Source organism: Anneissia japonica, unplaced genomic scaffold, assembly GCF_011630105.1.
Source record: "Anneissia japonica isolate Jap-2015-1 unplaced genomic scaffold, ASM1163010v1 scaffold288292_len1863012_cov191, whole genome shotgun sequence".
Taxonomy (NCBI): Eukaryota; Metazoa; Echinodermata; class Crinoidea; order Comatulida; family Comatulidae; genus Anneissia; species Anneissia japonica.
This window is the reverse complement of record NW_022688773.1, coordinates 1,170,633-1,196,384: the sequence shown is the minus strand read 5'-3', so window position 1 is coordinate 1,196,384 and position 25,752 is coordinate 1,170,633. Positions and strand designations below refer to the sequence as shown.

Below are 25,752 nucleotides of genomic sequence, written 5' to 3'. Positions count from 1 at the left end.
TATACATATATATAGCCTATGTACATGTATCATAATAGTATATACTGTTTATTATTATATATGAAACTAAAAAGTACTTGAAACAAAAGGTAATTATACTAACCATGTATCCATTTCTAATGAAAGTCTAATAAATTCAGCTACGAAAATAAAACCAACAAATGGTATTTCATCTATCTTTTCTTTTGTGTATAATGCCGAATGTTAGACACGTCATGAGTATGTTTGCGTGAGTATTTAAACATTCATAACCATTCCCATGTATCAAATCTAATAAACAACATGTGTAGCAGCATTAGATTCTTATTGGTGATGTATTATTATGTCTTATTATTTTACAATACATATAGTAACAGCTAATATTAATACTGTATAACGCCTGTTCTGAAATATGGGAAAAACCTTTGATCTTGCAAAAATCATACAGAACATTTTTTACAGTATGTCCGTTAAGAGGATTTTTTTTTTCATTTATATTAAACACTTATAATATATTTAAATATGAAATACTGTATGCAAATTATATTTTAAATTTTATGTGTGATGAATGTATTTGTTTGGATTTGGACAAACTGAAAATATTTACAGACCTTTTTTCCATTTGAAGTACAGTAACCTAATAATACAATTACAACAGGTTAAAGCATAAATATAATGAACTGTTTATTATTTAATGACACAAGACCTACAGTATTTTGGCATTGCCCTTGGAAATAAGATAGAGACTTGTATTGCCTAGCATATTCTACGTTTTGTTTATAAAAAGCAACAATTTTTGCATATCAATTAGGTATGATAAAGATAATGATAACGATAACTATACCCATAACGATCTAATCACGATCACGACGACGTCGATGATGTGATGGTGATGGTGATATTGATGATATTGATGATGATAATGATGATGATGAGGATGATGATGATAATGACAATCATGAGGAAGTGGAGGAGGAGGATGGTATTGATGAGATGACGATAATATTGATGCTGATTGGGATGATAATACTGTAATAATATTAATAATTATTAAGAAAAACAATAATATTAACAATTTTAAATTAGTATTTATTGCAGTTTGATTTGTCAATGGTTTATACTGAGCCGAGGTAGTATATTGTACAGCACATGTCAACCAGAATCAAATAATCATGAGGCTGTAAAACAGACTTCATGCTACAATCATAAAACATACACAAATTGAGGTTTAGTTTTAGACTAGCAAAGAATATACTGATTTATTGGTTCGATTATGCTGTCTACATTTAAGTTGCATAGGCCCAGGAGGACACGCTCTAGTTCATGTAGGATATATGCATATTTGCATGTACAGTACTGTAGAACAATATTAATACAACATTGGTCTAAGATATACACATTTATTCATGTTTGCAGGTTACTTTATACTGTAGATCATAGTAATATAATAATAATAGTAATATAATAATAATAATAATAATAGTAATAATAATAATAAATATATAGTAATAATAATAATGATAATAATAATAATAATAAATATATAGAAATAATAATAATGATAATAATAATAAATAATAATAATAATAATAGTAATAATAGTAATAATAATAATAATAATAATAATAATAATAATAATAATAATAATAATAATAACTGTATTCTTTATTCACGATTAAGTTTTTAAGTTGTTTTTCAGCAAGGTCTTCTCCTTAAACTAAGTATTTATATCTTTAAAAAATTCACATGATTATTATTAAGATTTCTTAGGCCTCCATACATGTAAATCACAAATTCAGAATGAGATTTTGTTTACCAATATGTCATCTGTATTAATAAAAACGTATTTAGTAGTACGGTATAGTAGTGTTAGCAGTAGTAGCAGCAGTAGCAGTAGTGGTCGTACTTGTAGTAATTAGTGGCTTATGTGGTGGTACTAGTAGTGGTATTAGGCCTAGTAACAGTATTAATATCATCAGCAAAGGAACAACAGTATGCTACTGTAGTATATGCTACTATATTTCGTTAATATTTTTTACAATCCCACGGAGTGAAAGAATTTCGATGAATCTGTGGAAATCGTTGATTACCTAACAGTATTGACCCCGTTTGTGAAAAAAACAAATGTAGGCCTATAGAAAATAATACAGAATCCGTTGCACTAGTGTAGAAATAATATTCCATTTGCTATTTATCGTTTATGTTGTGACAAAGACACAGTTAACACACGTTACAGAGTTCATGGTGTGAACCGTCTTTATGTGTGGAAGCTCTAACGAGTTTTTAATACACAATATTATCTAGAAATATTATTTCTCACACATGCGGGCATAGTTTGTAATTATTGACGTCCAGCTACACGACAACTCTGTTAGCGGCTTGTTAGGTTAAAGTCGTTGGAATCTTTGATCGTTCTTCCATGTTAGCCAAACTGTCAAAGACCTGAAAGGGAAAAAAATCCAAAACAGAATTAATGATGTGAGTAAATGGCACACATCTACAGCATGCAGTTTTGGTGGTTTGGGAATAATTTATGTCTTTTAACTCGTGCCTGTTGTTCGAGTCTTTCTCGCTAGGATTAAGACCGTTTCCCGCTTACTTCGTCTAATGGCTGTGAGCACTCGCGAGATGCATACGAGCGTCTAATTGGTGCTGTCAAAGTCCCTCATTTATTGATCAAATATATATGCTGGCTAATGTGAACCGTTTTTTTTTTCTTTCCTCCTATGCTCAGAGGGGCCCGTGGGCCGTCCAAATACAGGAAATAGCTTGTAAAATTCTTCTAACATTCTCGATCAAGTTCAATAATAGTATAAGACTCTTGTAAATATATCCAATCTAACTTTGTTACTTACGCCTTTTGGGTAAATACATCATTCCAGCATTAGAGGTAATAAAACTCCTAAAATAACTAAGCTGTATTACGGTATGTTATATATATATATTGTATATGTATATATATATTATATATGTATATATATATTATGTATGTGTATATATATATTATATGTGTATATATATATTATATATATATATATACATAATATAATAATATATATAGAATATAATAATATATGCATATATGTATATATGCATTGACGACTTGAAAATAAAACAATGAGTTGACAATTAGTCAGACAGAGAAATTATATGTCTTTTATCCGAGTGATGCTGCGGTTAACGTGCATTCTAATAGTAACACGTGTAATTGAGTTCGATTCAAAATGCACATATTGCAGCAATATTTACTGGGTCATTAGTTGTTGCTTGGTAAGACCTTAGATAATATCTACATGTTTTTGTTGTATTGTAATACTTCGACATGGACAATTTTCAAACAATGAATAAATGAATAAATGAGAATAAATAAGAGTAAACAAAAATGTTTTTATTTTTTGTATTTATATAGAAAAAAAAATTAAAATATTTACCATTAACAATAATAATAAGGCATTAAAATGTAATTTTAATCAATATTATAAGAGCACAGGCACTGGATATACTTTTGTAAAGGCGGAGTAATATGAGTCAGGTTAGGGTAAAAAAGTACGATATGCCATGAGGTCTCGATATTTATTGAACATGGTGCCTTACACTCCCTCCACCACTCCGTTACTCCTTCAATTTTTGTTATGCATGAGAGATGGTGGCGCCTTGTATGCCCCCATCTTGGACCTATTTTTGGGTTGTCGTGAATAAACGGCCGAATATTACCCACTATTTCATTCTTCTGGTCTGGTTTGCTTTATTGGTCCCAACCGAGTTCAACAAGCTGAAGTCGAATATAACAATAATAACATTTTATACTAGTGTAATTTTCCATTGTTTTTTTAACTATTAAAATACCTTATTATATATTAGCATAATTGAATGATCCTTGCACTACCGTATTTAAGTTTATTAGCCTATATAAATCTGATATGGGCCAGTTGAGTCTGAAATAAAGTTAAAAAAATATAACGAAAATAATGCCATTAATAATTTAATAACTAGGCACTATCATTACCATGAAAGAAAGTTTAACAAAATAGGCCTACGGTACACCCACAGGCCTGGTTACTGTTCAAAAGATATGTAATGTAATGTAATGTAAGTAAGAATTAAACAAATTAAATTAAACGCATTTAAATGTTTGAACCAAACTAACTCTCTAATTATTGACTCCTGTACTTATCAGACTCTTCCTGATCTTTTAAAACTTCTCCTTGACAATATTTCTTCTGGTTCCACATCTCGGAACATTCAGTTAACACAAAATAACATTTTATTTAATTACCAAATTAATTAATTTAGAATAATCTTGATGATCGTACCAAAATAACTATTTATAAATAAATAAAAAGTCCTCACATAACTCTCCCCAAACTTTTGAAAATGCTCTTGATAATACACCTCCTGGTGTCTACATATCAAGTTAACACTGAATGACCTTTTTTACTGAATGACTTTTTCATAGTATTCAAAAAAGACAAAATACAATATCATCAGAAACTAATTAATTAAGTAAAGAACTATTCTTAATGACTGTACCAAAAGGAACTCCTTAGAAACCAATAAGATGCTCCTTGATAATATGCTTCATGGTTCCCGTATCTTGAAATGTTTAGTTAACACAGAATGACCTTTTTAAAAGATCATTATATAATTGAATAGAAGTAACGAAAAATGGAAGAATAATCGGATTTGCCTAATGTGGATAACATTAGTATGACCGATGTGATTAGATTAGTAGATCTGAGTTATTCTAAGAACAGAAATTTAAGAATGTGATTTAGGGATGGCAAGCAGTTCTTGGAGAAAATATTACAGATACCCAATAATCTGAGCCATTTAATCGTCGAACGAATTCAATTTATTACGTTAGCGTTGAGCACATGGTGAAGGATGATAAATTGTGACTAACTTGCAACGCAGCCTAGATGCTTCCATTACTCGACATTCGAAACACAATATCCTTTTTTTTAAATATAAATACAATTCAATGAACATAATATTAATAATAATAAGCCTAATAACAAAATGACCTTTTGAGTAGATGTTGATGGAGATTGGTACATACCGCTTTGTGTTTATTTTCGCGTTAAGATTGATGACGCATTGTTCTATATTCAATTAAATCCATAATAATAAAACAAATGGGACTTTCCCGTGGAGAGAGCAAGTTGGTGTAAAGGTTTATAAATTCCATGTCTGCTTTCGCGTTAAAATTATTGACGAATTCTAGTCAATATTCAAATCAATTTCATTACGCCATTAAGGGCCCTCTATTCACAAGCATTATACTGAACATGATATACCGGTACCATTATTTACCAACATTTGGCATGTTGTGAAATTACAGATTACTTTAAGCACCTGCTTGAGGAGGGGTGATTGCGAGAGGGTCAATGAAAGACAGGGGTGAAAGTGACTGTTGTCATTGCGGACAATCACTTCAAGGTCGCAAAAAAAAATGCTGAACTTGAGTCGGATTTTGATAATGGGTAGGCCTACGTGGTACTGATAAATGATAACATGGAAAAGGTAGATGATTCTGAAATTATCTTGGGAAAGCGTTGCTTAACTAGTTCGGAAAGTTTGCATACCACGGTTGTAAAGTTTTTTTGTAAAATGCCGCATGGGTCTCCTGTGGAGAACGTCACTAAAGCAGTGGGAATGTGTCCAATATTTGATCGTATTGGAAGTGGGCTTGGTTGGATTAGATATATTCGATTTGAGCACCAAGAATGACCTACGAAAGACATATTTCCAGGAGGGTAATTTTGCTGGTGATTGGGCAGTACATAGATAGACAATCCCTTCACTTTTCCGAAGTAGAGTGCACTGCGTTTATTAACGCGCACAGGGGTCATATGGTACATGGGACTAACGTCTCATCAGAACAAGTTGCGCTTTTACACAGGCCTCATGCATTTCAGCCTCTTACTGAGCTGAAACAAGAGAACGGGGAGTAGCCAATTAAAAAAAAAGTGAATAATGGATCACCACGGCTTAGCTGCTCCCTCAAAATGCCATATAATGTTTTTAAAGGAAGAGTTAGGCCTAATATAACGGTCGATCGAACGGTTTGTTTCCAATTTCTTTTATCCAAAGCAATATTTTGTCAAGTGAAAGATATTGAAACTGTATACGAAGTCAACATCGATAATTTTCGTAAAAATGATAAAAATGATAAGCGTATATATTGCAGCCTTCAATGTAAAAAAAAAGAACAAATAAAAAACAAAAAAATATTATTTAGACCTCATGTACCGTGATTTTAGAATCAAAATCTGGCGAAGTGCGTTTTAACACATCCCCTTTATATTTTATAGCATCGATTGCCTGTGTTTTACGTGTTTTTTTTTTATATATTGGTATATAGACCTAGGTCCATCTTATTGGAACGATTATCAAAATGTGTTATAAATTTTCCTAAAACTTTATCAAACGTAACTTAGCTCAATAATAAATAATTGATACTATACATAATGGTTTAAGGGCACGAAGATACAAAATACATTTGATTATTTCTAAAATATAATTTCCACATTAACTTTCACTAAGAACGTATATTGAAAAGCCTATATACAGTACGGTAATACGTTTCTGAAAGGTACGGTAACGAACCTATTTTTTAATCGAATAACATCTAGGTCTATAAAAATTAGACCTGTTATTTATTAAAATCAAATCTGTTTCACATTCTTACACAATTATAAGTTTTCTAATCACTTTAAGGAAAGATTACGTGGCGATGTATTATTTACTTGAATTTGATTTGATAGGCTGTTTTATTCAATTTAAAACTCCATCTTTCCAAAGAGGGCCCGATATTAACACTGATTGATTGTTCCTTGCCAATACTTCGAATATAGAAGATGAGAGACAATGGGTCTGCTACATCCCCGCGGGACAAGGCAATATTAAACGTAAGCTGAATTGCCGAATGAAAAGGTGAAGGGGACTTAAGCTGACAAACATTATAACTCACCTTTGATCCCGGAGGAAAAGTTAGCCGATATCCAGATTCAGAGAACGAGTAAAAATATAGAACAAATTAGGCCTAATATACTCAATTTGAAAAACGTAATTAGGAAAGTAAACTGAATCAATCACAACAACTAGTTTGATTTTCGTGTCTACCTTATTGTAGGCTACATCGGTGGAACACGCAGACAATGGAGGCGTTTAAGAGAGTGGAGCTCACAACTCATTCAATTCAAATAAAGAATCGCAGATTCCTAAACTCTCTGTGTTGAAATTTGGAAAAAAACTTCCAATGAAACACGTCTTGAAACAATTCAATTTTGTCGGAATTACAGATTTTGTGCTACAGAAATCCTTAAATTTATTACCAGTCAATTGAAAGAGACTGTGTAAACAATAGGAGAAGTAGTATTTATACCTTTGTTGATTGACGAGGACAATGTGTTCGTGTTCTATTTTTTCAATTAAAAGATAATATTATTGCTAGATAGTACCTGCAAAAAAGTAGATAATTTAACTGTCCGATGATTTGCTCAATACAAATAGCATTATTCAATCAACCAATTTATCCATATACCTATCGATAAATACATCCACCCACCCAACCATTAACCAACCAACCAACCAAACGACTGACAAACTAACCAAACCATCAATTAATCAATCATTCAATTAAACAATCAGCCAATCAATCTATTAGTCTGTATAATAATACATTCATCCAATTATTCATTAAACAACCAACCATGTTGCTGACAGACCAGTCAACCGACTAATCATCATCAATCAATTTAATCAATCAAGTAGGTCAAACTATCAATCAATCAATCAATCAAGCAATTTATCAATCAATCAATTAATCAATTAAACAATCAACTAATCAATCAATCAATTAGACGAATCTATCAATCAATAAATTAACCAATCTATAAATCAATCAATTAATATGATAAAATAATCAATGAATCAATTAATATAAATCCATTTATTTGCAATATATCTCTAATTATCTTTCAAAGCAATCAAACATTCAATCACTTAATCAAGGGACTTTTGAATTATGTTAGCTACAAATAAAAGCGGCATGGTACTGAACCAGGAATCAAATCACTTGAGTTTGTACATTTCATTTGTCGTGTTTGACAGTTGCTCCATGTAATAAATAATAAAGAAAACAAAATATTATATAATTATAAGGCCTATTAATATGCTTAGTATGTATTAAAAAAGTATTCGTACAGTACTTAATTGGGTCTAATAAAAGCATGTGAGCATTACATACATCGTTCAGGACCTAAGGCCGCAGCCCGCATTTGCCTCCTCCCACCACACGCACACACACACTCACCCACACACACCCACACAAACCAAAACAAAAATAAAGAAAGAAAATTAACAAATCTGATCAAAATTTAACGAGGCTCAAAAGCTATATTAGTGTATAAGTTTAAATTGACGATGGGTTTTTTCTGATGGTTTTTATTTGTTGTTAATCTGTATTGTGTGTGTTTTTTTTTATGCAATTCAGTTTCTACTGCCAGATCAAAATGTTTCAATAATAAACCAGTATGAAATTAAATGTAATGAAATTCCATTTTTTAAGAAACTAAAATATGTGTAGGGTATATTGTTTATTGTGAATTAAGAGTGAATTTCTGCAACTGAACACTCTTAAAATTCAAGTGTTAAAATCCAACACTTTATGGGTGTCATGAGTTTTTTAACACCCAGGGTGTTGAAAATTGTGTTGAAGTGTTGCAAGGTGTTGCATTCATAACACTTTGATTAGGTGTTAAGCAACGCTTTCACAGTGTGCATGTTGTAACACTTGAAGTAAGTGTTAACAGCGCCGCCATCGCTAAGCGCGTATACTGTAGGTAGATTAATCGAGAACTGGGCCTAGTGTTGCATAGATATTGTATAAAGAAAATTGGGTTGCTGTAATCGGTTTCGAGTTGTCAAAAGAAGCCCCAGTGCGCAAGTGTTTAGGCGTCTGCATAGCCTTGTCATAAGGCCCGGTTTTCAATCTAGACTGGAGCGAGTTGTTTGTACGCTCGCAGATTTCCTACAATGCTATATAAGTGTCGTATATTTAATAATAATATTGTTTTTATCATAAAAACATACCCGGAAAACAATGATATATAGCTTAATCTAGCTCTTACGATATATACAAAATGGTATTAAATTACTAAATAGACTCATTAAATTGAATGCTAATTGACCAATAGAGGGAGGTGTTTGATCACGATAGTAACTAAATTAAGTATTATAAAAAGATCCGCTAGAATTAATTGTGCACGCGCGGTAGTTGGTTCGATTCCCACAAGACTCATAAACTGGAACTAAATATTGTCCCTGAGTATGCATACTTTTAGATTCATTTAAACGCCCGAATGCTTTTCAACTGTGATTTTGGAAGAAATGATATGCCTATACCTATCACGATATCTAAAACACACCATGGAGTAAATAAATAAAATGACATTTATATCTTTACTGAATGATGGTATAAACTACGGTACGTCATTATTATTAGGCATTAGGAGAAGTAATATATATCGTAGTCCATAGTAGGCCTAGTAATATTAGTAGAATACCGCTAGTTTATAATACCTATAGGCTTTTTTTGTATTGCGTTAAGCAACGTTTACATACATACGCCTACAATTCTTTTTTATATGATACTCAGATCAGAAGGCATATTTAATTTCTCATAGAGAAAGAAACCAAAACTCGTTAATTTCTGAATGCATTTACATATAATACTAGTCGTATTTTAAAATTTATGAAGCACACTTGTCTACAAGACACGCACAGCGAAATAAACTTACAATTCCCAAGAAACATTCACAACAAAATGCGTTTTTAATGCGTAAAGTTATTCAGCAATAGAAATGCCGTGTTTTAGTGTTGATACTCTGGCATTCGTAAGACCTTTTGTAAGTCGGGCTAGGAAACCACTACTACTAGTATATGACACGGCAACAGATGCGTGATCACTACTGCTTTCTGCAGTCAACATAAGTGTCCCTGAGGCCCTGGAAGACACAGTGTTAATGAGAGAGAATTATGAAATGTGATTTCGTCATAAAAAATGTATCACAAATGAAAGGAATGACTCGAATATTTAACACTACAATAATTCATGTGTTTCCAACTGGGTAATGCTAGCGTATTGGAGTGCTATACAGTCTCAAAGCTGCAATTATTTTGTCATTTCATCATAGAGATTAATTGTAGTTTTCTTTAAAAATACTTACAAATCTTTATATACAAATGATAGTAGTAGGCCTACAAAGAGTTTCAAACGAGTTTTTCGGTGCCCTTTTACTGTAAACAATAACCATCTATCCTTTGGAATTAAAATAACTCTTATAGGCAAAAAACGTTTGAAAATACTCAGAAACTGTTTATACATAGGGCCTATTCTATAATTATTCACTATGCCTATATAATACAGTAGGCCTACATTTAGGCATATATTTTATAATTTTACACGTACAGTAGAGAGATAAACTCTAAACTAAGCTAACTACCTTTCTTTTTCATCAAGTTCATTAATTTAACATGACATCTTTTTTATGTTTTTTTTATGTACAGCACATTGAGAGCTTACTTACTTGCGCTATATCAGAATTAACTACTATTATTATTATTATTATTATTAATATTATTATTATTATTATTATTATTATTATTAAATGACCTCGCAGTAATATATACATATGCTTTATAATATTTAACTTAGTACTGACTTGCAAAAATTCATTGTTCCTACTTTTGGCCAATTATGAATGTATATATTTTACTACTACAGTAGCTCCACAAATTTGTACAAGCTACCTACTTGGTTGTGCCATTCTAAATTAATGTTTTCATATAGGCCTACATAATAAATAGACCGGGCCTAAATGAATATCACTGTATTAGAAAACCTCTGCAAGCAGTATTCTTATCCTTTCGAACTTTGGGCTGACATACTCAGGAAATTTGATTAGTTGTTGTTTGATTTTCATATTCTTTGTTTATTGCAGGATTTTTTGTATGGTCTGCCTAATTATCTTCTCGATGAATATGTAACACCTGACCTACAGTTACTTTAGTATTCGTTGTGTTGATGAAAATATAATAGTATAAGTAATGTTGTATATCGGCAATGCTTGTGAGTCTGTAGCGCCCTCAATATCATAAGTAGACTCTGTTTTAATAATGGTTAATAATAATTGTTTACATAGTCTGTGACATTTCTAAGCAAAGATAAGATAGGATTTGGGCAGAGTTTGTGTTGTGAGTAGCGCCCTCACTCACCTTTTTCTAATCCTTTGATTTAATTGTTATAATGTATAAGATTAATATATTCCGATATATTCCATATGCTATTTATTCACATGATAAACTGGTATTATAAACATTAATTAAACGCCTGAGTAAGTAATATAACAAAGGCATTAGGCCTACATCAAATAAAGGAAAACGTGGTAATAAACATGGTAACATTTAATGTTAATTTTTAAACTTAGCAGGCTGGAGTTGTTTACGAAGAAATATCAACATCTAGTAGCGCCATTCTTTTATAATTTAGATTCTAGTCTCATATCATTAAACAATAAATTAGAGTTACATGTGTAGCGCCCTCAACTGATTTAGGGCTCTCATATTATGGTTAATACACCAATTTTGACCCAAATCTTTTAACCTAAACCAGGAGGTACTATATGAGTAACTTCTTGCCTAAGCTAAAACATAAACATATTGCGGTTTACATAATTTATGTTTGAATAGAAAATGATGCTCATGTTGCGAGAGTTCGTGATGTTTGTTTTAGCCGTCCGAAATGTGATTTATCCGCCAACAAATCTTTCACGCCCGTCTCAGAACCAGGAAGATTAATTCTAGTTACAGATTTTAGCAAATGAAACAATCACGGTTAGCCATCCACAAGGCCACAAATACCAACGTTGTCCGTTTTCAGGCTGTGGGAAGATTTAACACCTTAACTGTGGTGGTCTTTTGGCCTATATCACAGGTCTTTTATAGTGTGATTTTAAATTGTTGTTCGCAGTAAAATATTCATGAAATTTATTGTCATGACAATGGTTTAAAATAAATAAATTAAAGTACAACGAGTGGAAGAAACACATAATTTTGTTTGGAGAAAACCTACCGTGAGGAATGCCAATTCAAATAAATTGTCCTGGTTGGAACATTGTCCTGATATATCAATTAACAGAAATGTCTTTATTCATAGTAACTGTATAGCAATTACTTGCACCGTCGGCGTCATTTTAAGCACATTGGATACTTGCAGTCTTTCATTTTGATGTAATTCATGTTAACGGGAGTAGGACTATTTATCGTATTATTACCATTATTATCATAATTTTTAAAAACATCATTGACATTATATAAATATATAGGCTTGCTGTACATATAAAATTATATATAATTATATATATGTATAAATGAGAAACAGCCCAATACATGCTCTATAGGTCTACATATGTCTATATATAATCATATAGGCCTATATATAGGCCTATATCTGAGAATTATCCCAATTATTATACAGTAATATAAAAATCGTAAATGTTGAGTACTGTAGATATTTTACAGGAGGAATAAACGAGTTATAACACGGCTAACGTGACATACGTACTCACTTCTTTATAGAATAATAATAATTAAAGATGGTCTAGAAAATATTAATAATAAACGGCAATAATAATAATAATAATAAATGAAAATAATAATGATAATGATGATAATGATGATCATTATAATAATAATACTAATACTAATACTACTACTACTACTACTACTACTACTAATAATAATAATAATAATAATAATAATAATAATAATAATTTCATTTCATTTATTTCTCAACAACAGTGGAGAGAGGAACCAAACAGGCGAATCTAAATCAACTACGGTACGGTACCGTATCAAGTGGTTCCCAGACAAAAAACTTAAAAATAAGAGCAAATAATATAAGATTTGTGTTTAAAATATAAAGATATTATATAAATAAATTAGCAAAACATAAATAAATAATAATTAATTAATTAATTTAAACAAAATATATAAATAAATAGGCCTAAATCAATCAATCAAAAAAGAAGAAAGAAGAAAATCAGATCAGGTGAATCCATTGTCAAAATGGCCTTTGAGAGATTTACGAAAAGAGAGAGGAAAGCGAACTTAATCAGCTATCAAGTGGTTCCCCGACAAAAAAAAAACCCCTAAAACAAGAGCAAATATAAGATTTGTATTTAAAATATAAAGATATTATATAAACACAAATATAAGTTAGCAAAAACCAAGAATAAATAATAAATAAATAAATTAAAAAAAATATATAATTAATAAATCAAAAAAGAAGACAGAAAAAATCAGATCATGTGAATTCCTTGTTAAAATAGTCTTTAAGAGACGAGAAGATTTAAAATTAATTGTCAGACTATTCTTAAGATCGCTTGGCAACCTGTCCCATGCGTGAGGAAAGTGACTAAATTATTATTATGATGATACTAATGATGGTAATATATATGATTATGAGGATAACAATGATAGGCCTATTAATAATTATAAAACAACAATAAAATAGACCTGACAATAATAATAATAATAATAATAATAATAATAATAATAATAATAATAATAATAATAAAAATAATAATAATAATAATAATAATAATAATAATAATAATAATAATAATAATAATAATAATAATAAGCTTCATAACTTATACAAAAACAATAGAGCATGCCCAAACGTCGTTTATGTTATTTTAAGAGAATCTGCGGCGTTAGCGTAAATCAATTACAATAACGAGCGGAAATGTAATGAATGTTATGCGATAAAGCAGATAAAATGCCATCAAAATGTACTTACTTTAAAACTGGAAATTGTAGTGTAAATATAACGATATATAAATCAATGGAATGCAGTAAAAACGAACATAGGCCTAATAAAATGAATACGGTAATCACACATTATTTAGTTGTTATGCGTACAATACCGGTATGTGTTACTTAAGTTTACTAAAATACTATGTCTTTTGATTGTATAAACCAATACGTTTACATTTCAAGGGTTATTCGCTTTTTTGCTATATCACTGTATTTTTTTCTTTATGTAATAAAAATATTTATATAATATAACTGCATAATATAATTTTCAAAGTATTGCACTTCGCTGTTTTTCTCCACCAGGAACGAGGCTGGCGTTGTTCTCTTCACATTGCGTTGCTTTTGCCCAGTTAACTCGTGCTGTACGGTATTTAATCATTGAGGAATAAAGATTTAATGATATTATTTGTTCTTTAGTTTTGTTAAGAACAGTGGAATAGTGGCATTTTTTGGCCTCATGCTGCTAATATCTCGGATTATAAATTTTGCCATTATGCATCATGCGACTGGAGTTCTTCTTGGTCTATAATTTAGGGGGTTACAGCGTTCCTTAGACTTAGACTTATTTTTACCATTTAATGATTTTTTAAAGGTTTTAGATTGCCCGATTATATTATAGGGGAATGTGTGTATACTTATGCTTCTCTGTATTTTTAATCTATTATAATTAACAAAACTGAATAAAAATTATGATAGTAATAATAATAATAATAACAACCGTAACTGCAATAGAAAACGTGATTATTGTTAATATAAGTGTAAAGGCCTATTTCTCATATTGTTGATAATGTATTTTGCTTGATGTAATGTTGCGGTTAGATAAGATAATGTTTTAGGTAAGCATTAATATTATTGTTATTAATATTCATGAGGCCCCTCTGCCTCTAATTACGGTAACATATTATACATTGCCATGGTCGTGTTTTAGTATAGTGATCAATTAAAAAGAAATTTATTATGATGCCTATTAAAACGAATTAAAACAACTTTATTGGTTTTTGGGTTATTTTTCAGCTTTGGAATTTTGCTAACCTACGATAAGATGACTCCGTGGAATCGTGAACATAGAACTGTCAGCAAGCCCCTTGACGTTGCAATGAAGTAGGCCTACAGTAGGGGAAACGCAATTGTTCGAGCAAATCAACGAAACCTTCATACTTAATAATACCATTCGTTAGGAAAAATATGGTTTTATAGTTAATTGTTTGGGTCATGGGAGGTAGGACGGATACAGTATGATGACAAGTTGCAGTGCTGGGGTACCCAGGACCATAGGAGTTGGCAACATCCCCCGGAAGAACGTGTTGAGAGTTTTGAAAGCTGTGCGATTTCAATATTAATGACGCTTTAAAATACAGTAGGCTACCGATTGTATAACTGATTGTATAACGAAATAGAATTCAAAACCATGCGATTTACTTTTTACTACAAAAATGGTTACCGGTAACCTTTCTTGTTTCAATTTAATTTTTTTTTTTTAAATCTATTAATTTAAATTTACAATGAAGAATATCAAATATTGAATTTTGTTTTTCAATTATAGGCATATTATTAGCTCAACAGACAGTGTACATCAAACAAACGTATGGATGCAACATGGGGTTAACGACCCATCATCACATGACTTTGATGTCTACAATACACGCGCTGATGAGGATAATCCCCGGTCTGCCACGCGTGGCTAATCAGATAACGAAACTCTATCGGTTATAAGCTGTAACTAGAATAGTTGGGCGCACCCTAGGTTTGGACAACCATGGAACAGCAACGCGCCAGCTGGGCAAACGCAACGAGCTGCCGTGTCGATAGTGTATACAACCCATTATTCCTCCGATTGAAGTGGGATTTTAACATTCAAGTACGTGTGACGTAACAATGCTTTTTTTCGCCTCCTTTATGATGCGGTAGTCCTATGTACGAGCTTATTCACAGCTTAAAGTACTGTAAACCTAGATTCACCAGGTTTACCAAAGCTGTCTATAAGCAAAGCAAACAATTTACACTAACTCGTTATTAGAAATGTCTACTTCTCTTTTGTTTGAGACGACGATTACAGAAAAGCGATTAACTTACACAACACATTGACTGTATAGCTGAGTGTAATTTAAGTAGTGTTTGATTATTGAGAGTTACGATATTTGTTTAATTAAATGATCTACGCCTTACATGACATTAATTGTCACCTATTTACTTGTACAGTATTGTAATTTACAGTACTGTAGGACTAGATTCTTGTTAATAAACAACATACAGAATGATCTGTTTAAACATAATAATGTAGGCCTATAATATAAATGTTAGTATTCAATATGACGATCGATATAATATTTGTTTAGAATTTTTATTTTCATGTTCTTGACAATAATATTTACAGTCATTGATAATTAAGTAAGCCTGATAACACACCGTGCTTTGATCTTGTTTGCGTTACCTGGCATCGGATTTGTACGCGATGACGTAATAGATTTTGTCGCTTGATATTTTTGAAGCACTGTTTTAGTAAACAAGTGTAGGCCTAATTGTAGTAAGCATAACCCAAATACTTTATTTGCAGAGGAAGAACAGCCTTTCTTTGAAAAAAAAAATGGAGGTACAGGATATGCTTAAATGTTTAATGGAGCACGCAATGATGTAATCGTTGAGGAAACTAGTCACCATGAGTACGATCAGGGGCAGTGAATATTTTGCCAACACTTTACCCACGGGCAACGCGATTCATAAACTGCCTGCGCAAGAACACTGATGGCGACGAGGGCCGAGGTGCCCGGGAAGCCCACGCTCTGTATTAAGCTCATACAATATATATTTTTTTACAAGAACACAAGCACACTGAGGCTGAAATTGCTTTAAAATAAAGAACAAAAAAGAACAAATTGAGGCTGAGGTAAAATTTCAAATGAGGTTTTTATTTATTCTTTTAATAGATAAATCCTAACTGTACCTTATGTGCAGTAGATATGACTTTATAATACCTATAATGCAGTACAGTAATATACTGCTGTAAAATAATAATTTTATGGCTTTGAAATGTTTGCAAAATAAGGATATTTTGAGTCTGAAACACTGAGCTTGGGTCAAAATTTAACTGGTTCTTATAAAAAAAATGTGGTAGTAAAGCAGTTAGCCCTTGTTGCAAAAAAATAACTACCGTGGTATTGTTTATTTGAGAGTGATGGATAGTTGAATTGATTAACTGAGCTAAGTTTGGTCTACTTTTTATTGAGCTAATGGATTTGAATATATAGACTTCAATATTAAATTGCTTTCAATAAATAATTAGATTTTAATTTAGAACGTGAAACTTTTTCTTGTCATTGAATTACGGTATCGGAAATTAAAGATAATTATTTCTATTGTTTCAATGTGATGATGAGTTAATTACTTTGTCTTTTTTTTTACGAATCAGCAATTCATTGTTTTAATTATATTTGACTAACCCAATGTGATTGTTTTTTGTGTTTCCATGCCATACACTGAATAGAAGCTTCCTTGAATAATTAGTTTATTCCAGTGTACCATGTTATATAGTCAATGTTTCACAAATTGTTTGGAGTATTTTGATAAGCCTGCTTATAAGCATAGGTTTATTTACATTAATATGTTAAACTTCATTTACAATTGCTGTCAAATAACAATGACGAACATAAGATAAATAAACTTAACTATTTAAAACGAAATTTTACATGGTGTATGTTGATATCAAATGCTACTTATATAAATACGTATATATAGGCCTAGTATAAATATGAGAGGAGCAATAATAGACTATACTTATATGGACAGACACTTAATACTGAAATTATAATCAAACATGATTTTACTAAATGTATTAATAGATTCACATAGGCTTATGCCTATCCTATCTTAAATGGCTCTCCCATTAAAACAGGCAAAACATTACTCTCCCTCCGGTCCAAGTGTGCTAAACATTACATAGGTACACATATTATCCACAGACATAAATTATAACGTTACATTTGCAAGTTTTACTAACAGAAGAAATACAAACTGCACAAATTAATGATATACTAGGTTAATAGTTTAATTATAAAATTGACTAGCTACTGTAATTAAAAAAATGTTTAAAGTAAATTCTTACAGTGATAGGCCTACACAGATCGAAATAAGTTTCACTGTTTAGCAAAATTACAAATAAAATACTATACGTCAAAACCTTAAATTTGATCACCAGTAAAATATTTAGCAAAAGTTTAAATATTCGGAATTACGGTACCATACGCGTTATCTCAGCATCACACTAGGAAGTATATATAGAGTTACTTTTACAAGCTACGTTACATCAAAGAAGTCTCGAAAAACCCATATAAATATGGAGATATAATGTAATGCAACCTTATAATATAATATAAATAATAAAATTCTGACCTAATAAAATATAACAAAATATAATGTAATAAACAAAATAGATAAGTAGCAATACTCGGAAGTAGGAATAGGCCTATAATTGTATCATATAGCTCATTTTAATTGTATGAAAGATGATTCTGTAAAAATATATATAATAATTATATACATAATATATATATATATATATATATATTAATTAATTAAAAGGCAAAATACTAAAAATAACAATACTGTAGAAAACAATGACTGGATCTCGATAGAGATACAAATTTGATAAGCAACAGCTAAAATGTAAATGTAAGTAAACAACAGGCTTTCGGACAACACTATAGTCCTTCCTCAGTTGCGAGTAAGTGAAGTAGAAAAAAAACAGATCCTAGTAAAAGCTGAATAGTATCTGTCTCTTATACACATCTAGATGTGTATATATTAGAGATATTTATATATAAGGTCTAGGCCTACAGAGGAAGATCGAGACTGGATAAATTGTCAAATGCCTTTGACTGTGTATATAATCCTTGACATTTAAATATCAAACTGATGGTATTGCTTAAGTTATTTTGCAATCCGTCGAAAGGGTTCATAATGCACGAGGCAGTTAGCTTACAGTGCCGTACGCGCTGTGTCGTCATCTTAAAATCTTTGCCTTTTTCATTTGCAGTTAAAATACACACTGATTTTTTAATGGGTTTGGTTAATAAATACATATGCCTACGTGTTTATTCAGTAGATAAAATATGAATGTGATGATATATATTTTTATGTATTGAAAGATGCCTAATAAATAAACAAACAAACACATTTTCAAGGGTTGTCTTTATGTAAAGTATTTTATTTCAACTGAATTATTTCTTATCAAACATATGCACTACATACAGCATGTATCAGCAACCCAACATTTTAAAACTATTCATTATGCCACATTACACTACTAAGTGTAACATATTCATGCAATTTCTTTCTTAACATGGACACATTTAGTATATGATTTACAACACAAGACAAGCCTACATTTTTCATGAAAGTAATGTGCAATATGAAAGTGTAATTTTATTCCTTGTTCAAATAATGCAACTGGGCCTACAAATAATTAACGTATGTAAACACAACACAATTATCACAACGAATAATATTGATAAACCCAAACTGAAAGAGACCATGAGGCCTATAATAATAATAGTAATAATAAAAAAGTATGGTAATAATAATAGTAATAATAATAACGATGATGATAATAATAATATTAATAATAATAATAATAATAGTAATAATAATAATTATTATTATTATTATTATTAGTATTAGTATTATTATTATTATTATTATTATTATTATTATTATTATTATTATTATTATTATGTTTCACCTAAACACACCTTATAATAGATATATTTGATCGGGCCTATAAATAGTCGGTGTGGGTATGTCTAATCATATGATATTAATAGTACCGTATCAATAAATCAATATATCAATTTTGTAAATCAGAGACCATCTGTTCATTTTTGAAAAACAAAAAACAATTAAAGAAAATACACGAAGAGAAATTAGCCGAAGCCATAATATGCACAGTGTCAAAACTACAGTTTTCATAAATAATGAGAGAGAACATGGTAGCCCATACAGTTGACGCATAATATTTATATCTTTCATGTATCTCGCATTATATTCAATGAAAAAATTATTACACATTACATCATAAATTTTTCTATAATCTTTAACCATTTAAATATAAAAAATACTTTTTTTGAGTACGCCGTTGGTATAATGCTCTGAACAAATAGTTTACTAGAAATGTCATTTGTAACCGATGTTTTAGTGGCATCTTGAGAGCATCGTTAAAACAGTTAACATCCTTCTTAAAAGTATCTAGAGCAGGCCTACCAGTTAACTTCTCGAAATAATACTAAATAGCAATAAATGTTAAATCATTGTTATTTTTATTAATAAGATCCTATTATGTTTATGTATAGGCCCTACATTATAATTTATAGGTTTATTATTAATTGTATCATCGTTATTAAGTTCTTCAAAGCATCTATCGTTGTTCGTAATAGGCCTGTATTATTAAAATAATAGGCCTAATACACTAATATTAGTAGTAATAGGCCTGATAATAATATTAATAAAGTATTAATTTTAAAAGCAATATGCCTACTAATAATAGGCCTAATAATGATACAATATTAACATTATTATGATTATAAGGCATATTTTTATTATTATTAATATTATACCCTTAGGCATGTAATTATAAGTCTAAATACCATGCTCTGTAGCAGTAAATATGAATATTAATGCGCAATAAAAACTATGTGATATATAGTCATCATAGGCCTATATATATTATAATTAATCTAAAACATTTATGGTTTCCCGCAGTTTGAACATGAAAATAAATACCATTAAGCATTCTTTGCTTTGCGTTAATCCATAGGCCTATAATAATTCAATGTTTAAACCTATCATTTCATGGAAAACGAGAATTAAATAATAATGTATATAGCGGATGAAAGCGAGTCGTAATGTTTCGTTGGCTGAAATGCAAAGAACCCCGTAAGGTGTGATAAAAACATGGCAGAATCGGCAGGCCTACAAATGAATTAATCTTCCCAGGAAACAGACTAATAGCTGAAATGGGAATTTGAGCCTCAGATTTGGATGCAATAGATCATATCATTCCGGTGACTCTTGACCTTAGTTTATTAGGACATTGACAAGAAACAGAATAATTATGTAAGAATTCGGTTACGATCTCTTCACACGGAATCCAAAGGGGAAAAAAATCTGTATTTCGATCAATAAATGTATCATACCTGGTAGTAAACGTGTTTGCATCAAAATTATATGTGATTTACATTAAACAGTTTCTCATTAACTAACGTCGTGATTAATTCTAAACCGATATTCATCCTGATAACATCCTGTGTTTCTCATCCTCATTGGTTATATCATGGAGGACCGTGGTTATATACGATAATTCAGCGCGTAGCCATTATTCATTTAAACGTGCAAGCTCAGTTCGAATAATAATTTAAAAATAAATAAAATAATAATAATATAATAGCAAGAATATTAATTATTACAGGAATAGTAAAATAATAATAATTTTCATAGTAATGATGATGGTGGTGATGATGAGGTTTTGATGATGATGATGATGGTTGTGGTTGTAATAATGATAATAATATTATTAAATAATAATAATTATTATTGTCATAATCATTATTAAATAATAGGCTAATATTAATATACATAATAATATTATGAAATTTGTAGAGCGTCTTCTGACAAAAAAGGCAGTGGATTAATACAATTTTTGATTTGCTTTCTATTTTTATTTCAAATTACTGAAGACTGAATTCACAGCCTACCAAACGCAAGCAAACCAACATGTGTTTGACTAAAAATGAAAAGGTGCGCTTACTGGAAAGAGAATAGGGACCTACTGTATATGAAGTAATCTAATGGGCCTAACTGTTTATTTCATCCATTAAAATCCTTTGTCTTGTATCTATTTATACGTTCTGAGGTTAAATATAATACAAAGGCACAGTGCCTTTGCTCGGTAAACAAAAGTTAAAGATTCAATACGCGTCAGTGACCGTCGCCTGAGATTCTTTTTGTATTTATTTGCTTTGTCATCTTGTAAGATGTACCACTCGTTTGGATTAGGCACTAGATTACTAGATTATTACTTATCACCGACTGTGATCTACTAAGTTTTCCTATTATTCTGAGTTTATATGGTTAACCATAATTATCGTGATTGGCACTTTGTAATAGTACGGTGAAATTCTATAAAGACCATCCCCAAGATACAGTAGTGGGGAACCGTGCTGTCGTCATAGAAGAGTGATGATGATGATGATGACGACGACGCGATGATAATGATTATGGTGATGAGGATGATGATGTTGAGGTAATGATGACGTTGATGGTGATGATGATGTTGATGCAGATGATGATGGTGATGTTAATGATGATGATAAGGGTACCGAATAGTGGTAAGGATGATAATGAGAAAGAGGATGAAGATGGTGATTTTGACGATTATAATGCCTAGGATGGCGGTCATGGTAATGATTATGACATGATGAGTATGTTATTGATAGTGATGATAATGATGATGATGATGATGACTGTTTCAATGAAAATGATTATATACTGTAGGCCTACCAGTGGCAGATCTAAGGGACGGGTAGTAGCAAACATTCTCAGACCAATAGTGACATCGTTTACAGTAGATAAAAGATAAAAAATGACTAATACAATATAGACTATAAATTGATTTTTCACCCCTCCCCCGATCCTTCACCTCAGCCGAACAGGACCCGTCCCTGGTGACGTTGATGATGATGATGGTGAAGAGGATTGAGATGATTATGATGATGATGATGATGATGATGATGATGATGATGATGATGATGATGATGATTATGGCGATAGTGACGTTGTTGCTGATGTGGTGGTGATGACGACGATGATGATGATGATGGTAGTGGTGGTAATGATGGTGATGAAGATGGTTATGATGATAGTAATGATAATTTCGATTATTTTTCGAAACAGTTTAATATTTTTTATTTTATTTTAAGAGTACACTAAGTATTTAGGTATTACCATGTTAATTATTATGAAACTAATGAAGAGAAATTATGTTGATAACTATGATGGTGTAGAACAACAATATAGTGTAAAGCCTTATGTGATAAAGCGTACATTTATTGGTGCTGCTTTTGTCGATTACTGTACCGGTACAATACATTTTGCTATAATAATAAAAAAAATAATCTTAATAATAATAATAATAATAATAATAATAATAATAATAATAATAATAATATAAATAATAATATTAATAATAACAATAACAATAATAATAATAATGATAATGATAATAATAATAATAATAATAAATAAATAAATAAATAAATAAATAAATAAATAAATAAATAAATAAATAAATAAATAAATAAATAAATAAATAAATAAATAAATAAATAAATAATTATATTGGTTCGTATAAGCTTCTATTCTTCATGGGAACTCTTATAGTTCTGACATGGTTCTGACAACATCTGAAGAAGGACTTCCAGTGTTTCACCCACTTACAAATGCAATTATATCAATATTGTCAAAGCGTTGTCAATTTTGAATGACAATTAGATAGTGCCTAGTGAAAGTTATTGATATAAGTTCGTTATTGACTAGCTTATCTTATAACCGTTAGTTCAATCATAAAAAATAAGTAGGCCTAACTCTCAATTAGGAGGTCTTCTGTCGGGATATATATAGCGTTTATTTTAGCCACACATCGGTGTACATAATTAAAACATACAGTTAGATATTATATTATATAGGACTATGTATATAAATATATATAGGCCTATAATACTATACTATATTATGATATAAAAGATAGATAAATACGTGCTCGCATACAGGAACATTACCGTAACTGTTATAACTGTATCAAGCATAACTCTCCAAAGAATTGTAAGCCTGTGATTATTTTCTCGTGTACATCGTAGGCCTATTACCGGTAATTATTATGGAGAAAAATATCATGTTATAAACCTGCCGTGTATAATGGGCCTATAATGAAACTTACGTCATTACAGACGTACAGTTATGTAATTTCACTGTTCCCTGGTTATATGTTTACAATGCAAAATCCATATACTGTACCCACTCGAATAGAACACAACGAAATAACTCAATTAAATTTATTCGTTTATTTTTCTTTTTCTTTTTCTTAACTGAAAGACATTCAAAACATCGCTTAGCACCGCTTTAACGTCCCAAACAGGGTTATCTTACACTATAATATATAAACCGCAAAATAATAATACAGTAATAATAATACTAAATATTGTTCATGATATTTCTAAATATGGTACCAGTACTAAACCATATTATTTGTCCTAGTCAATTATAATACTGTATATCTAAAATTTTAATTGTATTTTTTCAGCATGTTCCAAAAATATTAATCAATTATTTTAACATTTGACATTTTTGTAAATGTTACAAAAGGTGTTTTCACTCCATGATAAGAGTACTGTTTCCCCCTATTCACTGTATAGTAAAACAGTAGGCTTACATTCTGTATTGTATAATTACAACAGAATTGTAAAGTTATCATCGCATCTCTTGCAATCAATTTTATATAGGCATATTTATTGTAAAATAAATAAAGTGTCTATCTTCAGAAAATAATGATAAGATAATGATAAAAATGGGGTAATATTATTTAGCATTGGGTATCAAGTAGGTATACGTGGAATAACGATGCGTACAGAGGCAACATGCTGGACACAAGAAAAACATCGTAAACACTTATGAACAATTTGACATTTTGATTGGCCCTACTTCACAATTATTTATAGAAATAATATAGGCCTACATGATTTAAAACAACATGTTCAGAAATTAATTAGATTTACCAACAATTTTTTAAATGTCACTACCTGAATCACAAGACTTCTATAGAGACATATAAATTAAAACAAAATAAGTGTTTAAAATACAAACAATTGTAGAAATAAATACATGGTGTTGAGTGACAATTTGGTAAAACTATGAGATATGAACTTTTAAAAAAATTGTAATCTCTTCATTACATATAATAGCAGATATTATGCTTGTTTGAGAAACGAATTGCCTTCATCGGAATTTCAACCCAAGACCTTCCGTTTGACGTTTGTTGAGTTCTACCAATGCAGAGTAGGCCTAGTTATAATGTATTGCTATGCACGGATTCATCCCAGGTAAGTGATCCATATTTCTGACAACATAACAAGTTTACGAAGTTATTAACAATATTTTATCTTAATAGGCCTAAATCAAACAGTTTCCGCAGATATTTTGACAGAACACATCCTCTAATAAGATCATAAAATCATTCTTAACTCGTAATGTATTTATACCGGATGTAGTAGGCTTCTCCAACAGTGCATTCACATATAGGCATTACCGATAGGCCCATTATATATATATATATTATATATAGCTCTCTGATTGTCATCAGTTTCATTAGTTTGTAAAGACTGTTCGTAGTATTTTTTTTTTTCATTTTTGGCCTGAAAGCCCTACAGCTTTCCACGTTTAAACGTCTGAAACATTCAAAACCCGATTCTATAATACTACCGGTATATAACAAATTAATGTTTGCTTTAGCGACTGCAGGCATATAGGAGTACACTAATATCTGTCTCTTATACACATCTAGATGTGTATAAGAGACAGATATAAAAGTAATTCAAAAGAAAGATTTTTAATACCGCTAAACGTTCTTAAATTACTACTCATTGGAACCAATTAGTAATAGGAGTGTTGTAAAACAATAGGCAATCATAGTAGCACTCAAGAAACTAGTACAGTGCTTGCGACGATCATCCTTCCCCAATTGTTTCAATGTAGATAACTTGTTTTCTAAAGCGTTTGTATTATTTGCTGAGGGGCACGTATTGTTAAAACAATAGCGAAGTACTTAAGTTAAACTTCACAGAGGGTAAA

General features: G+C 30.6%; 1 long non-coding RNA gene across 1 annotated transcript in view; it reads left to right on the top strand.

Moving 5' to 3' along the window:
• The window catches only part of LOC117123349, a 27,878-nt gene extending 9,333 nt beyond the window's left edge, over positions 1-18,545 (top strand). Inside the window, exon 2 of the long non-coding RNA XR_004447846.1 lies at positions 14,878-18,545. This is a non-coding gene — a long non-coding RNA (uncharacterized LOC117123349). The remainder of the gene's footprint in view (positions 1-14,877) is intronic.
• The last annotated feature ends 7,207 nt before the right edge of the window (positions 18,546-25,752 follow it).